Raw genomic sequence first — 7,239 nt, 5'->3', positions numbered from 1 at the left:
TGCTTACAGCTCTTGAAAGAGTTCCGATCGGCAGTAATCGAGCACATCCCAAGAAACCGCAACGAAGACGCCAACAAACTCGCCCAGCATGCATCTGGGTATCGGCCAATTCTAGGCGCTATGGCTCTAGAACTCACGGCCGATGATTGGCGTAAAGAAATTGCCGACTACCTGAAGGATCCGTCTAAAAAGGTGGAGCGGCGAGTACGTTTTCATGCCACCAAATACGTACTGCTCGAAGATGACATATTCTACCGAACGATTTACGGAGTCCTTCTCAAATGCCTTGGGACAGAAGAGGCCAAGACTCTAATGGGAGAAATCCATGAAGGGGTATGTGGAGCACACCAATCGGCACATAAGATGAAGTGGATGATCAGGAATAATTGGTACTATTGGCCGACGATCCTCGAAGACTGTTTCAAATATTATAAGGGTTGTCAGGAGTGTCAAAAGTTTGGAAATGTCCAGCGTGCACCCGCATCGGCCATGAATCCCATCATTAAACCATGGCCGTTCAGGGGATGGGGAATAGACCTTATCGGCCAAATTTACCCACCGTCTAGCAAGGGGCACAAATTTATTCTGGTGGCTACTGATTACTTTACCAAATGGGTAGAAGCTATCCCGTTAAAAACCATGATGTCGGCTATCATGGCCAACTTCGTAAGGGACCACATCGTCTACCGATTCGGTATCCCTCAAACCATAACAACCGATCAAGGAACAATGTTCACATCGGGGGAATTTGAGGAATTTACGACCGATATGGGAATCAAATTGTTAAATTCTTCTCCGTATTACGCTCAAGCCAATGGTCAGGCGGAATCCTCTAATAAAGGGATAATCAAGTTAATCAAAAGGAAAATCGAAGAACAGCTAAAGAAGTGGCATTTATGTTTAACTGAGGCCCTGTGGGCGTACAGGATGGCTTGTCATGGGGCTACCAAGTTGTCTCCCTACCAGTTGGTGTACGGTCACGATGCAGTACTACCGTAGGAATCAAGGGCAGGATCGAGGCGTATTTCGCTCCAGGACCAGTTATCGGCTGACGAGTACTCATCGCTTATGAAAAGGGAACTTGACGATTTGGCTGGCCAACGATTGAGGGCTCTGATAAGCATTGAAGAAAATAAAAAGAGAGTAGCTAGGTGGTACGATAAGAAGGTCAAAGTCAAACAATTCTTCCCTAGGGACCTGGTATGGAAGTTAGTATTGCTGATCGGGTCGAAAGATCCTAAATTCGGAAAATGGTCCCCTACTTGGGAAGGGCCGTATAAAATCGGAAGGTGCGCTCCAGGAAATGCCTACATTTTGGAAACAATAGAAGGGGAGGAATTTACTAGAGCTCTGAACGGAAGGTACTTAAAAATATACTACCCCAGTATATGGGTCGGAGCGTAGGAAATTAACCATGACACGACCACACTTAGCCGATACAAATCAGTTCAAACGCATAACCGATGCAAATCGGTTCAAATACATAGTCGACCGGATCGGCCGATTGCATTCATTCGGTACGGGCGATGGGTTACACGGCCGACAAAACATTAGTCGCCCTTAGAACAAAAAATACAAAAAAACTAGTTATTCTTCTTCTTGGACGCCTTCCCGTTCTGCTCCAACTCGCTTATGACGCGGAGGTATTCTTCTTCTATCGCCTTCATTGAAGTCTCCGCTCCAACTTGACGAGGGAGAAAATGACTCCGATCCATGGGAGGGTGCGAAGTCCCTGCCGCCGCGAGGACGACTGGCCGAGGAAGCAGACGGCTCCTGTTGGTGGGAGGTCGCCGGCTGCCGTTCCTCTCCATGAAGTCCAAGATCGTGCGGGCTGCCGTAGCGACGTCATCTTCAAGATCGTCACAATGATGGCTCCTGACGGTTGGAGATTGACGATTACTTTCACTCACCACGGGATCCAAGACCACACGAGCCTCCGCAGTAATGTGGTCTTGGAGTTCCTCTCGGTGAGCCAGGATCAGCGCCTTGTCCTCCGACGTCAACGGGTCCTCGGAGTGAATGCGCTCAATGGCGCGCACGAGCTCGGGGCTAAGACGTTGAGGCTGAAACAAAGAAGGAATAAGAAGGGACATTCTTTTCCTAGGATCTAAGGGAAGGTAGAGGTCAGGACTTCACCTGGTTAACAGAAGAAGAAGAAGCTGACGAAGCCATGACAGAGAGTCGCACCGACGAGAGGAAGAAGAAAAGTGAACCGAAAGCCAAATTGGTGCTATCGGGAGTAAGCGCCGAGGTTGGTATTTATGGAAAAAGATACGTGGAAATTTGGTAAGGCCACGTCCCATCGGTAATAAGAAAGGCAATAAATAGAAAGGGCATCGCGAGAGACGGTCAAAGAAGATAGTAAATGCTCGTACAAAACGGTCAGTGTTTTACAGATTACCCAGAAGGGTATCGATAGCCGTGATGGCCCGACGTCGGATCTGATCGGCAGAGTCAAGAACCCGTTGGTCTTCATCTGCCGATCCAGGGACTTCTGATGTGCTGCGATGGAGCTTTAGGGCCTCGTGAGCAAAGCGCTGCCTCTCCCGTGTCAAATCGGCAATGACAGAGGGTAGCTCTTGGAGTTTTTTCTCTTCAGCACTGATTGCTTTAGTCACTTGCTCCATCTCCTTAGCAAGCTCCGCCCTCCGACGTTTGAGGCGGTCTATCTCACCGATGATCGTCGGGCGGGAATCTTCTAGAACATGGATACGCCGATGCGCCTCTTGAGCCTGACGCTTGAAAGTGTCTTCTTCTTCACGAGTCTTGGCCAGCTTGGCGCGATCGGCCATATGACGAAGGGCCCTGAAGACTGGGATCCTCATGGACTCGATGAAGGCCGCTGGCGCTAGGGCCTCCTCCGCTTCCTCTGGTACTCGTCCGCTGACGTCATTGAAGAGCTGCCGAATCGGCGAAGCGTCTTCTACTAGTCGGCCGATGTCCCCTTGAAGGAGGGATCGGATGCTGGAAAGTTTAGCTCGGACGTCATCAGGAACGGAGCTCAGGGCGACTTGGCGAGAAGCAACTTCTTCGTCGTCGGAAAGGGTGACCGCAAAGGAAAAGAGGCTGTTGTCGGGGGTGTCTTGTTCCAGGAGAAAATAAAGAGAAAGGATAAATCGGCGGGGAGTAAGAGCAAATCGGCTGGATAGAAGCCGAAATAGAAACTTACCATTTTGAAGCGAATTTCCTCATGCTGCACTTGTGAAGCCGTCACGTCTTGCTCAGGAGCCTGCGCCGTGGGTTCATCGGATGAAGAAGACTCCACGATAATCGGCGCGGTGCTTGGACCAGCTCCCTGAGAAGAAATCGGTGGTCGAGGAGCGCTTGGTGTGCCGATGACCTGTGTCAGAGGATTGAATAAGTACATTACGCAAATACCCAAAGGAAATCGGTAAGATAAGTACTATACCTCAACGGATGGGAGCGGGGGCGCGTTGATGGCTGGTTGAGTTGCTGCCGATTGTTGTATTTCCATAGGGGTGCTCTGTGTGGTCTAAAGTTAAGAAGGGTTAATATCAGAATAACAATCGGAGACAGTAAAACTCAGGCTTACCTGTATGGCTTCCAACAACAACGATGCGGCGGCCGCCCCAGCTTGCGTGATGGCTTGTGTATCGGCACCTTGAATGACCTGAGGAGGTGGTGCGGCCGAAGTTTCTGCCGATACGGGCATAGGAGGATCCGCCGATTCCGTACGAGCCTGGACTCGGCGACTGGTCTTCTTAGTGGTCCTCTTATGAACTTGTTTTGATCGGCCAGCAATCACGTCAACAGACGGGGCGTCATAGCCGATAAGAGGATAAGTGGTATATGGATGACTCTCTATTAGCCGTCCGCTGCGGCTGTGTGTTGGAGGGGTCCGATTCTCGGCCTGAAGAAATAATAAAATCATTAGTACTCAATCATGTTAAGAGAAATAAAAATCGGCTAAGTGAAGTACCTCGGCGTTCGGGTCGATGTTGGCCAGGTCCAGAAGGTTGCAGTATGCCGATGCTGAGTTGCAGAAAAGAAATTGCTTCCAATCGGCCCACCAGAGTTTGAACGGCTGGACAGCAAATGGAGCTACTAGCAAGTCGTTCAAGTTAATTGTACTGGAGTCCGGAATTCGGTCTCGCAACCGACTGTAATCCAGGCCAGATGTGAGCTCATCTCTAAACTTGATTCGGCCAGCAAAGTACACTTGAATCGGCAGCTGACCCATGCCGAATTGACGTGCTGCAGCGGAGGGGTTGTAGAATTCGTACGTAGGGGCATCCTTCCCCGAGAAGAAGTTGGCTGGCAGGAGTCCTGGCTTGATCAACTCTTCATAGAGATCTTCATCAAATCGGCCGGAAGCCGAATCGAAGCAAGTGGGGAGTTCAAAGACCGGGTCGTCTCGCTGATACGGAAACCAAATGGTTGCGTCTTCATTAAATCCATTGTAGAAGCATCGAAAGTACTCGGCTACCTTTGTAGCAGAATACGCGCAACCTGGAAAAGCTGACGCCGCTTCGCCAAAGGACATGCATCGGCGACGTTCGGTAGGGTCCTCCGCCGATTCGATATTGGGGAACGTCATGCGGTCCACCGGCTGCTGGGTGATTCTGCTCATGTAAAGGTTTAACCACAGATTGATGAACCACCAAGGCCCGCCTTGATTGCCGATCGGCTCTCCCTTGGATAGTCTTGTGCTGATTTGATGAAGCATATGGTACACAGCCCCTAGTAGATGTTTCCCGAGGGGGACATGGTTTCCTCTGGATAGTGCTTCAGCTAAGGCTTGGGTGTTGGTTGTTGGGCCGGCAGCTCTTCCTCAAAAGAAGTGTTTTTCTAGCCACATCATCAGGAAAGCTGTGTGCTCCCTGTTCTCAACAGTCCCAGTCCTCTTATTACTTCTGATGAAACCCTTCCATCCGCCGATTCCCCTTGTGTCCAGCCGATGTGATGTTGTGGTCAAAAGGTGGAAGGGTGTATCCGGGGAGGATATGTCAAGGCCGGTCAACAGGACCACATCGGCCAGTGTGGGGGTCATAGGACCGTGCCCAAATAAGAATGCATTAAGTGCATCAGACCAAAAATAAGAAGCCGCCATCACTAACGGCTCATTTTTCTCCATCTGAGATAAGGAAAGGTTGATGCACTGGCCGATTTTGAGTTCTTCCCATGAGACGCTCTTTGATGCGGCCACCCGTTGGTACCACTCCCTCCAACCTGGGGTTTCATTCGGCCAGGATCTAAAAGTGCCTAGCCAGTGATCTAAGTTCATATCAGACAGTTTGAAGGGTATCCGATCAGTTTCAAAATTTATGAGATCTATTGGATCTGGGTTTCCCATGGGTCCGAGACAAATAAGGCCGGGATTTCCCGTGAGGTGAATGGTAATTCGATGCCTAACTGCCTAAAAAGGAAAGGGGAGTGTAGAAAAGTAAGAAACAGATCTAAGGTAAATATTGTTGCCGATAGAAAAAGGATTCGGTATTTACCTCTGGGATGAAGTTCTGGGTGATCGGCGTCGTCGCTGGTGCAGATGCGGACGATGGGGCCGCGATGGGGATCGCCATTGGGATCTCCGATGAAGCTCCTTCTTCTGAGGAAGGAGCAACGGTTGTCGCCACCACCACCGGAGGTACTTCTGGGGCGTCGCGCGCGGGAGAGCTGCCGGAAGGAGCCGCCATTGGAGGAAGAGAGAGAAAAGTAGCAGGAAGTGGAGCTAGGAAGCTTCGGCGGCAAGGGAAAGATGTCGAAGGAGGAAGAAGGCGCGCGCGCTGGAAAAGAGATGTAAGCTTGAAGATGAGGTGCGGGTGAAGCGCTATTTAAAGAATGCCTGAAGGGGGGGTAAAAATGGAATTTTCACTGCGCCGGCGCTTCGAGTTTTTCGGGAGTAGTGGCTGTCGTGGGCGCCCGTTTCGAAAAATTGCAATGATCAACTGGAAGACCGCGAAACGGAAGGATATTTTCACTGCGGCCGTTTCGGAGGGGGAGTTATAAAGAATTTCGAAGTAAAAGACTATGTTTTACTCCGAAACTGGGGGGCATGTGTTGACGCCAGATTTCGTCACTAATAGAATCGGCGCCAAGAAGAGGGGGAATCGGAGAAGCACAATTAGGAATCGGCCAAATGGTGCTACAGTGTGAGATCGGCCGGTGACTTCTGTCTTGCTTCAGGTCAAACATACCAGAGTCCCAATCGGTAATCTTTTGCCGATAAGGAATCGGCCGATTAGGAGGGTGGACTAATTGGGCCTGTATGGGCTTAGAAGGGAATAGAAGGACGAGGTGGAAATCAGCCCACGAAGCGTGAAGTAACCAACCTAGCACGAATCGTGCTTGTAGATATTCGTTTTCTGTTTGAGTTAGGGATAGAATTCTAGTCGGTTAAGAAGATATCTGTACGGGGCTATAAATAGCTACCTTTGTAAATCTGTAATCATCAACCAATCAATACAACAAGCTACTTTTTCCTCGTACTTACTTTTAAGCAGGCGACTTCACTACTACTTTTCTCTTTTCCCACGAGTTCGTGCGGGTTGGCAGGGCTGCATCATCTTGATCTCCGGCCGATTCTGTAAGTTCCGTTTATCGAGTAATATCTAAGCTTTAACTTCGGGCGTATCGCTGTTGTTTCGTTTAGATTTATTCACTAGTTATCGATATTTGCTAGATTCATAGGTTTTTACCTGTTTTTCTAGTCTTTATCACCAGTTATCCAGCTAGGAATCGGTAGTATCGGCTTTCTTTACTTTCCGTTGTTAGATTCATCTATTGCCGATTAGATCTATTCCTAGTGTTACTATCATAAGCTTTGCATCGATTACTCTAGCAATTCTTTGTCAACAAGGCTACAGTGATTGGCTGTCCTATAGCCGATTCCTTTAATATAGCAAATTGGCCGATTCGCTGATAAGCTCTCTCGAGATCGAAAACTTAGCCGATCGTGATTTCTGAACCTGACACGTGTTCTTCCTTGCCAATCAACAGGTCAGATTGGCTGGCACGCCGCGTAGACCGCACCAGGGCATTCACCCGAACAGGAGTTAAGCAGATTCTCCCGGGTCGTGTGTCGGTCGTTGGGATTCGGTTGACCGATTTCTAGCGCCAACAGATACTAATTAGGAGTAATAAACGTAGACTATTTAGAAAACCCATTACATAAGTGGAGGCTAAACGGCGAGACGAATCTATTAAGCCTAATTAATCCATCATTAGCAAATGTTTACTGTAGCAACACATTGTCAAATCATGGACTAATTAGGCTTAATA

The sequence above is a fragment of the Setaria italica genome, chromosome V (genome assembly GCF_000263155.2).
Source record: "Setaria italica strain Yugu1 chromosome V, Setaria_italica_v2.0, whole genome shotgun sequence".
Taxonomy (NCBI): domain Eukaryota; kingdom Viridiplantae; phylum Streptophyta; class Magnoliopsida; order Poales; family Poaceae; genus Setaria; species Setaria italica.
This window is presented reverse-complemented; position numbering follows the sequence as displayed.